Raw genomic sequence first — 9,954 nt, forward strand, 5'->3', positions numbered from 1 at the left:
AATGAGTAATGCATGTTACTCATTTTACTAATTCATGAAAACACTATTTACACTAAAAGTCAATCACACTTTATCATTTACTGTTTTTTTCTTTATTTAATACTTTCAACATTAGATACAAACCTAATATGTTTAGCTAGCTATATGTAATTATGTAGCAAAGAAAAAAATTACATAACTGTAAATATGTCTTATAATATAGATTCCTCAAAGTAGTCACTGTTTGCTTTGTTGACTGCATTGAAAACCCTTGGCCTTCTCTCAATGAGCTTCATGATATAGTTTCCTGCTTCACAGGTGTCCCTTTTCAGGGATCATGTGTGGAATTTCTCGCCTTCTTAATGGCCTGGGACCATCACTTGTGTTGTGCCAACGCGTTCTCACTCCCTAAGCGTAATATTTTACGCTATGTGACAAATCGTCAACATTTTACGCTTTCGGGTACCCAACACGTTCCTACATGACGAGATCGGAAAAATGAGAAAACATGAGAACCGTTGGGACTCTATCTACACATGTTCGTTCATTTTCTTCAAATCGCTTTACAAAACACTATTTCATGCCATTTCTGTGCTGGCTAAGGTTAGGAATAGGGTTATGGTTAGGGTTACGGATAAGGTTAGGTTTAGGGCTGGAATACATGGCTGGAACGTATATTACCACGGAACCGTCATACCACTGGAATTCAGCCATAACCCAGGGCGTACCATCAGAACGCAGAAGGTCACCTTTCGCGTTCCTCACGAACGCCGCGGGACGTGACAAAACGTCGCCATGCTACGCCCCGGGAGTGAGAACGCTCTGGTTGTGCAGAAGCCAGGTTGGCACACACAGCTGACAGCCCTATTTGACAAATGAATTCATATTATGACAAGAACCAATTAACTAAGAAGAGAGAAAGGACAGTTTATCATTACTTTAAGAACTGAAGGTAAGTCAGTCTGAAAAATTGCTATTTTTAATATCTCCACAAGTGGAGTCGCGGAAACCATCAAGCATCATAACGATACTGGCTCACACAAGGACCGCCCCAGGAAAGGAAGACCAAGAGTCATCTTTGCTGCTGAGAATAAATTCATCTGAGTCACCAGCCTCAGCAAGCACAAGTTAAAAGCACCTGAGATTAGAGCCCAGATAAATGCCACACAGAGTTCCAGTAGCAGATACAGACCGTGTCAGTTAGACCTTTATGGTCAAATTGCTGCTAAAAAAAATCACTACTAAGGAAAAGCAACAAGCAGAATAAATTTTTGTGGCCAACAAACACAATTACACGAGTGGAAATCTGTGCTTTGTCTAGCGAGTCCGAATTTGAGATCTTTGGTTTCACCTGTCTTCGTAAATTGATTGGTTACAGGACTTACTCTATGTGAGCTTTCAAAGCACCTTTTCCATCGAGAGTTGTTAACATACTGCATCACAGTATGGTGTGGCAGCTGCACTAAGGCAGAAAGAGCAAGGCTTCAGAGTGTAGTCAAGGCAGCACAGAAGATCTTTGGCTGCCCTCTCCTCTCCCTGATGGACATTTATTCCTCCCGTTGCCTCAGCAGAGCAGCAAACATCATCAAAGACAGCTCCCACCCTGGTTTTGACCTGTTCAACCTGCTTCCCTCAGGGCAGTGGTGCAGGTGCATCAGCAAAAAGACCCACAGACTGACAACTAGATTCTTCCCTGAACTCACACATGCACCAACAACACAGTTCCACAATTGATTTCCTGCTATCCAAGGACTTTCCTCTATACACAGAATACACAACTACTATCACCACCAGTGTCAAGTCAAGTTACTTGAAAAAAGTAATCAGTAACTAATTACTGATGTTGGGGGAAATCTCCCAAATAGAAGGCTGCCAAAGTAAAACAGAGACACAGTGAGACAATATAATCAATCATATGTACATGGGTGAACGTCTCTAATGAGAGTCACACAGTACTCTTCTTTATTGCAGGTTATATAGGCACGTAGGTTACTCAACAGGGCGGAGGCAGTCTCCGCCTGTTCTCAGAATATAGATTGCAAATGCATATCTTGCTAAAGAATATAGATTGCTTAACAGACAAATGCATATCTTGCTAAAACGTTCTGTTCATACTTAGACTAAACATCTGCTTAAGTGGAACTTTCCGTTCCTCTTTGCACAGGAACTTGTCTTCACAGGCATTTGATAAGCATAGACGAGGCTTCATGTTTATCAGGGTGAATCGTCATTCAGAGTTTACACAATCACAAGCAAAGCATATTTGAATAATAAGCAAAATCTTTTCACATTTCCCTCCTGTTGTTTAACTTTCACACTAGTTAAAACACCATTGGTTTATTATCTGTGCATAATTTCTTGCAGCGCATTTTTAATCAGCACGTCATACATTGGTGTATCACAGTATTTCAGTGTCAGGGGGATTTATCATCATCTTCGTCCATGGGCAGTGTCAGGTATGCCTGCACATGAACTGCAACAACTTTATTAATCATTGATTGTACACATGGCAAAATACAAGAAGTAAAACAACAGAGTAGGAGTAGAAGAACTCCTACAAAAACCAGTCCTTTTATTAAAGAGATTTCCAGGAACCACTCAACAGCCAGGTAAGCCAATCTTCAGTGTTCGTGACATAGTCCTGTTGTTGCTGCCGTCCCTGAGTTGTTTCAGCGTGCGTAAGGCGTCGGTCATGTTGGAAGAGTGAACATTATCTGGAATGTACGTACAGCATGTGTTGTTAAAGAGTATACAGAGTCCTCCTTTTCAGCCAGAATCATGTCCAGTGCGACTCGGTGTTGCATCACAGTTATCGCGCAGGGCATCAATCTCTTCATTTTGTTGATTGTTGATTTTGCACGAGGCATTCAGGAACAGTCCAAAGCGGTAATCCAAAGTTTCAATCCTTAACATGTTCTTTCCGGTACCCACCCATGGAAACAGTGAGTGGAGGACCTTTTGTCCGATGGTCCAAAGCTTAAATTCCTCTGGCACATCACTGCCATAGATGGGGTCATGTGGTTGCACTGCGGAGACGTCTCGTCGTCGTCTTGTGGTCTGAGAGCTATTTACAGCTGACATCCTGAAGGTGTGGTCTGAAATGAAGATTGGGGTACAGGTGCCCGTCCATCCGGGTGGCAGTATGAAGTAGGCACGTTGTCCACACAGCCAGGCCATTCCCTGCACCCAGTAGGTGCCGTTGCTGGGCGCGGACGTGTTTACAGGTGCGCCCTCTCCGTTGGCTGCGGTTTGGTTACAGTTGGTGGTGTTGCCTAGGGGTCTGTTACCGTTGTCTTGTCGGGGTTTGGTCCAAGAACACTCGTATTGGGGTGGTCCCTGGAAGATACTAAAAAGGTTAAGCGAATAGATGATAGAGCTTGTCTCATCAATGATTATTTTCTTATGTTGATAGCCAATGCCCGCGAAGCTGGCAGCGCACTTGGCTTGTGTTTTATTCATGTAGTTTCCATAAAAGGTGGGATGTGTCGAGGTGCATGGCATGTGGGAGCAGACGTAACATGCAGTGTTATTAGGCTCTCCCTTAGTTCTGTCATGTACGTAGCGGTACCATGCGTTATTCATCCATGGGTGGATGTGGTCTTGTGTCATGTCACGGAGGTGTGAATTGTCATGCGTCCATCTCGTCCGTAGATGGTGCTGTTCGTCTTCTGTACCATCCTTTAGAAACATGAGGAGTTCTGCTGAGAGTAGGAGGACAGCCACGAGGACAACAAGCGTCTTCATGGCGACCAAACACACCTAGGTCCTCAGGTGAGTAGACTACTGGCAAGAAGCAGAGGGCGGGATATACCCGATCAGCCCTCCCTTCACCAGCCAGATCACCTGAGGGTAGGGGTGCCGGCGTCTATGAGTCTGGGCTGTCACTCACTTTTTTGCAGTGGCTTTGGTGAATCCAAGATGGTCTCTCTGCTATCTTGCAGGCAGTTGGTGTGGTGATAAGCACTTGGTATGGGCCTTCCCAGCGGGGCGAGCTCCAATTCTTTCTCTGGAGAACTCGAATCAGGACCCAATCACCTGGCTTCAACCTGCAAGATACTGGAGAAGATTCAGAAGGCAGTTTATTGTTCAAAACAAAATCTTTGTTTTCTAGTAGCTTCGACATCCATTCTGCTAGTGTAGTTTCTCTGATTGATTTATCTAAAGGTTCACTTGTGATTGGCAGTGGAAATGGTCTGCCATGAATGATTTCAAAAGGTGTAAGTTTTTGGTGCACATATAGTGTGTGCTCTACTGTAAGCTGCTCTTCATTGCATGTATGTGTGTTAGTACGCTTGCATGCAGGGCCTCTGGGCCTGTCTCACCCAAAAGGGCATTTTCTTAACAGTTGCCTTTCACTCGCGTGTGTTAAGAAAGGCAAATGTGCTTGTAGCAGTTGTGAGATTATTATGCTGTCATATATTACATTATACCTGTAATCAAAATGAGTGAATCATGATACTGCTGTAGGCCACATCATACTTCTTGTGTAATCAGTATGTAGTTTTAGTTTGCATCACACTTCTTAGTTAAAAGAATTTGAAAATCATTAGATTTATTAGATAGGTTTGTATTATCCTATACTGCTGATTTACTGTGAGTGAGTTACACTGTTTCATGACATTTCATACTGCCGAGTTATGAAGAGAATATTGTATTCAGAGAGTAGGAGCCTCTCTTTTTTTTTCTTTTTTTTTCAAAACAAGAAACTAAGTTTTAATTTCTCAGCCTTGTCACATAAAACAAAACAGATAACCCAGCTCTCAGCTAGCTCTGGACTTATCATCATCAAGGACACAAAAAGAAAAAAGAAAAAGCTGCTGCCAGAAACAAAGCAGAAGTGTGAGGAAAAAACTGAGCTCACAGACAGCTGCATGTGTGACCTTTAATATGCAGCTTCTGCTCTAAAAAACAAATAAAAATAAAAAAAATGTGTAACTTGCTCATCAGCTTGGTAGTGTCCACATATTTAATTCATTTTATTCAGCTTCTCAAACGTGTAGCTTTAGCTGTTGTATACAGGGTTTGGCTTATTAGTTGTTAGTATAGGTTTGCTCTTCATCTTAACAAAGTCTCATCTAAGATGACAGGTTTACAAGCAGGTCAAGTGTCTCTATGCACCTGATTAGTGTAGTTATTTCCTTATTTTCTTCATCTCCTATATCATTGTACTGAGTTTGAGCAAACCTTAAGCTTGAATCAGACTACTTTTAACAATCTTCCACCTCGCATCATAACTGACTGAGGTGTCTCTTCCTATTAATAGTGTGTCATTATTAATGTTATCATTGTATTGTTTTTCCTTTTTTATAACAGCAATAGTATATCACAATACACTACTTTACTACTAATATACAATAGTTTATTAGTTTATATTTTATTATGTATCCATCACGGGTCTGTGTGAACCTGCAGCTTCACACCTTCCCAAGCTGGAGACATTTTCCTTGGCTGAACAATGACACAGCCTTAATATGCCTTATGCATCTCTTTTTATTTGATATATTTTGTGTGAATTATCTGGTTTCACGCATTCTATTCATTCAGCTTGGTTGTCTTCCCAATTTTATTTCATTGCTTTAATTTAAGTTAACCTTAATTTAACCTTTTGTTTATTCCACTTCATTCCTCTTTCCATGCTTTAAAATATTACAACTCTTGTGTATGTTTTGATTTCTTTTTAGCTTCCTTTTCAGTATTTATTTCTGCTTGGAGGGTTTCTTATAATTTAGTTAATGCATTTTTCCCTCCCACGTGGGGCATTTAGTTTTCTTTGGATTTCTCCATCTATATGCACTAATTTGTCCGGCGCCTGGACATTTCTTTTCTGACCACTGCTCGTCAGCAGTGAGTTTTGTTGCTTTATTTCCCATTTTCTTATTTGTTTTATATGTTTATTTCTACTTATTTTATTTATTTCTTTATGTATTTAGCGCTTAGTAATACACACACACACCTGCGGCGCTTTCACTGGCACGAGAACAGAGAGAGGTGGCTGACACGCCCTTCTACTTTCAAGCTATTCTTGAAAGCGGTGTCACCTTTACGTGATAAAACACGACCTTCCTCTCAGCTCACCAGTACTTCAGCGACCAACAGTAAACAAATCAGTGGAATAGTTCAGCCTCCTTATTGTGCTGTAGAAATCAACTTATTCCACCACAAAAAAAGACAATAAAAGACAGACAGTTTCAACGCGCGTTCACGCTACCAGCTTCCTTAAAGCGAGCGTAGTGCTTCCAGCCTTTCTTAGGCGAGCTTATAGGCCTATTTTTACCCTTTCGGGGAGCTACCAATCATTCTTAGACGAGCTCAATATTTATTTTACTGCTTCCAAACCTCTTAGGGCGAGCTGACTACCAGTCCTCAAGACGAGCTTAATGCTTCCAGTCTCTCTTGGACGAGTCTATTTTCTTTTAGTTTCGTTTTCGTTTTTGCGCAAACCTTTATTATCTCAAAGTAGTCTGTCTTACCTTGGCGCTGGTTTCTTCAGATGCACCTGATCAGCCCCTGACGGTGCGGACCGCTTGTAAAACGTTGACCAAGACCCGAATTCACGCTCTTGGGTTTTATCACACACCTAGTGCGTGAGCTGCCGGCAGACTTCAACGTGGGCTTCTCGCACCGACGGGACCTGGTGAGGCGCTTTCTGTGAGAGCTGCTTTAAATAGGCTGTCTCATCCGGCTTCGAAGGACCAAGAAATGTTGGGGGAAATCTCCCAAATAGAAGGCTGCCAAAGTAAAACAGAGACACAGTGAGACAATATAATCAATCACATGTACATGGGTGAACGTCTCTAATGAGAGTCACACAGTACTCTTCTTTATTGCAGGTTATATAGGCATGTAGGTTACAGGGCGGAGGCAGTCTCCGCCTGTTTTCAGAATATAGATTGCAAATGCATATCTTGCTAAAGAATATAGATTGCTTAACAGACAAATGCATATCTTGCTAAAATGTTCTGTTCATACAATACTAAACATCTGCTTAAGTGGAACTTTCCGTTCCTCTTTACACAGGAACTTATCTTCACAGGCATTTGATAAGCATAGACAAGGCTTCATGTTTATCAGGGTGAATCATCATTCAGAGTTTACACAATCACAAGCAAAGCATATCAGGGTGAATAATAAGCAAAATCTTTTCACAACTGATTACTTCCCCAAAAAAGTAATCCCGTTACTTACTGATTACTTATTTTCAAAAGTAATTAATTACTTAGTTACTTAGTTACTTTTTAAAAACACAATTTACAACCTGAATAGGTGATAAAGCGATAGATCTTTCAGCCCAATTCTACTTTTTCTGCGTAATCCATCATACAAAATGTAATCAAATGGAAAAGTCTCTTCTTAAAACTTGTTTTATTAGTTTTAATCTTTTAACTTTATGCATCAAGCAAAAATTAAGTTATATGCAACATTCTCTGACTGGAAGAAATTTGTTTAACATTTAAACCTATTTTCTGCACATTCCAGCACATAAAATAAAATCTGTTTTTGTGTTTACACTCACTCTTTCAAATAGATGCAAGTAAAACACAGCAGAAAATAAATAAAGTCAAAGGCTAGTTGCTCTATTTTCACCTGTAAAGCAGGACTGGGGTAGGCGGAGGTTTACCCTGGTGCAGGTGTGCCGCAGCGGTCAGTTGAAGACTCCGCGAGTTTCTCTGTGAATTTCCCATTACAGTCGTAGCGCACTCGGCGCTTGCTTGGAAGTTAAGGGGTTTTTTTCGCTGTAAAAAGAAGTTTTCTTCCCACGCACAACGGACACTAATGTTTTTGTCACTTTTTATGGAATCAAACTCAAAGTAAGGTCAGTACTTCCACGCTTTAAACGCTGCACGCTCATACTCTCTCCCACACTCGATATATTATCCATTGTTGATCTGCAGACAGCTGTTGTCAGGAACGTCGCACTCGCTTACGTCACTATCATGAGACATTCTGGCAAAAAACTCACGGTTTTAGTAACGCAGTAACGCAGAGTTCCTACAGGAAAGTAACGGTAATCTAATTACCGTTTTTGCAATGGTAATCCCTTACATTACTCGTTACTTGAAAAAAGTAATCGGATTACAGTAACGCGTTACAAGTAACGCATTACTGCCCATCTCTGATCACCACTGTGCAATATTTAATTTATGTGCAATAACCCAGGCTTTAAATATATAACCTGATTGGATATTTGTACATCTGCTATTTTTTGAGTACTTTTTGTAGAACTGTGCACCTCATGCCATTTATTTCCCCACATTTCTTCACTGATTAGGAGATGCTCTGTAGCTCATTGTACATGTGTATAGTGACAATACAATGCATTGTATTCTATTCTATACAGCACACCTCATTTACCGATGTACACCAGGACTTTTTTTTAATGCTTAAGTGCTTACTATCCAACATTCAAAGACATTAATACTCAAATTATTAGTATTAATTAGTATCTTGTCAGAATATTTGGCATGCAGACTGGAACAGCCAGGGATCTCACTAACCCGAGCTACAACCACCAGTTATGATACTCCTACTGAGGCTGCTGCAATGTCACAAACAACAAAACAATGGATGATGAATCCATCCCAGTAATGAGAATCCTAATGTCAGCTGATAATTGTCCAGTTACGTATTGTCGGATAGTATATTAAGTACAATTTATTCAAATATTTAAGAAAACCTTTTTTATCTACAGAAACTCTGTTACAGCTACACTTTACTTTTACTTTTTGTTTTCATTTAAATTTTCCTTTTAGGATGATTTTGGCCTGGTTGGGTTTTTTTTTTCTTTTTTTTTTTTTTCTTTTGTGTGTGTTTGTTTTAGGACCGTTTTCAAATGCCTGTTAATATACTCTGTGGTGTGTTTGTGGACACATGTGTGACCTGTGATTCCAAATATATTTAACTTGCAATATGTATTTAAGAAAATCTGCAATGCTGGTTCATGGAGAGTTGATTCAAAGGTGCTCAGTTTTAACCTCCTGTATATTGTCTTTAGGGTTAGGGTTATCGTTTAGTGTGTTTGGCTGTTAACAAAAAGGATGGTGGTTTGAGCCCAACCAGGAATGATGTCATTACATTTTTGACACATTTCACTGTGTGTTGTCCTTGTATAACTATGGATGTAAAAGGAAAAGTCTTGAGTCTTGTTGCAAATGTATTTGGGGAGTTCCTTTCTCCAGGCTCAAAATACAGGGAGGAGAATATTTAAACCTCCTGTTATGTTCATTTCTCAGGTGCATTTCCTGTGAAGCATAATAATAGCATCTAGGTTGTCTCTCTCCCATCTGATAGTGCTCATCTCTTTACAATATTTCGTCAGTCCTTGCCAAAGTGGGTTAAAATGACTTCCAGACCCCGGCCAGGATGAGGACCCCAAAAGCCATCTAAATCCATGGAGACAGATTTTATTCAGCTCGTTCCATTCTTCTCCCAAAATATGTACAATGTCTTTTTAAACGAGTCTTTTTGAGAATGATTTTGTGTACTGAGTTGGACATGACCAGGTCGAAAGCTGACTTGATGTGAAAAAACTACAAACATAGACTATTATGGTCTGTAATGATGTAATAATGTTTATAAAACAATAAGATTTAGGAATCTCCATAGTTATTATAGAAAATATATGAAATAAAACATTTTCATTTTATTACACTTGCACTTGAAGTTTCATAATAAAACAAAACAAAATGGGTCACTTTAACCTACAACAGTACAAGGAAGTTAAATCCAAAATGCAAATTATTTACTAACAACTGCCACATGCAATTTAGTAAAAATTGCACTGATATTTAATGCAAATAATGTGCTTGATATTAAAATGAACTGACTATACCTGTTTCGAAAACAGGACAAGCACACCAACCAGTACTTTTTGAGGATTTTGCTCACATGTCGTTTTAGCTTTTGTAGTCTGTGTCATTTCTGTTAAAAAAATAACTAAATTTGACTTTAGGCTGTATTGCTGTCAGCAGGAGTCAA

The sequence above is a fragment of the Oreochromis aureus genome, linkage group 3 (assembly GCF_013358895.1).
Source record: "Oreochromis aureus strain Israel breed Guangdong linkage group 3, ZZ_aureus, whole genome shotgun sequence".
NCBI classification, from domain to species: domain Eukaryota; kingdom Metazoa; phylum Chordata; class Actinopteri; order Cichliformes; family Cichlidae; genus Oreochromis; species Oreochromis aureus.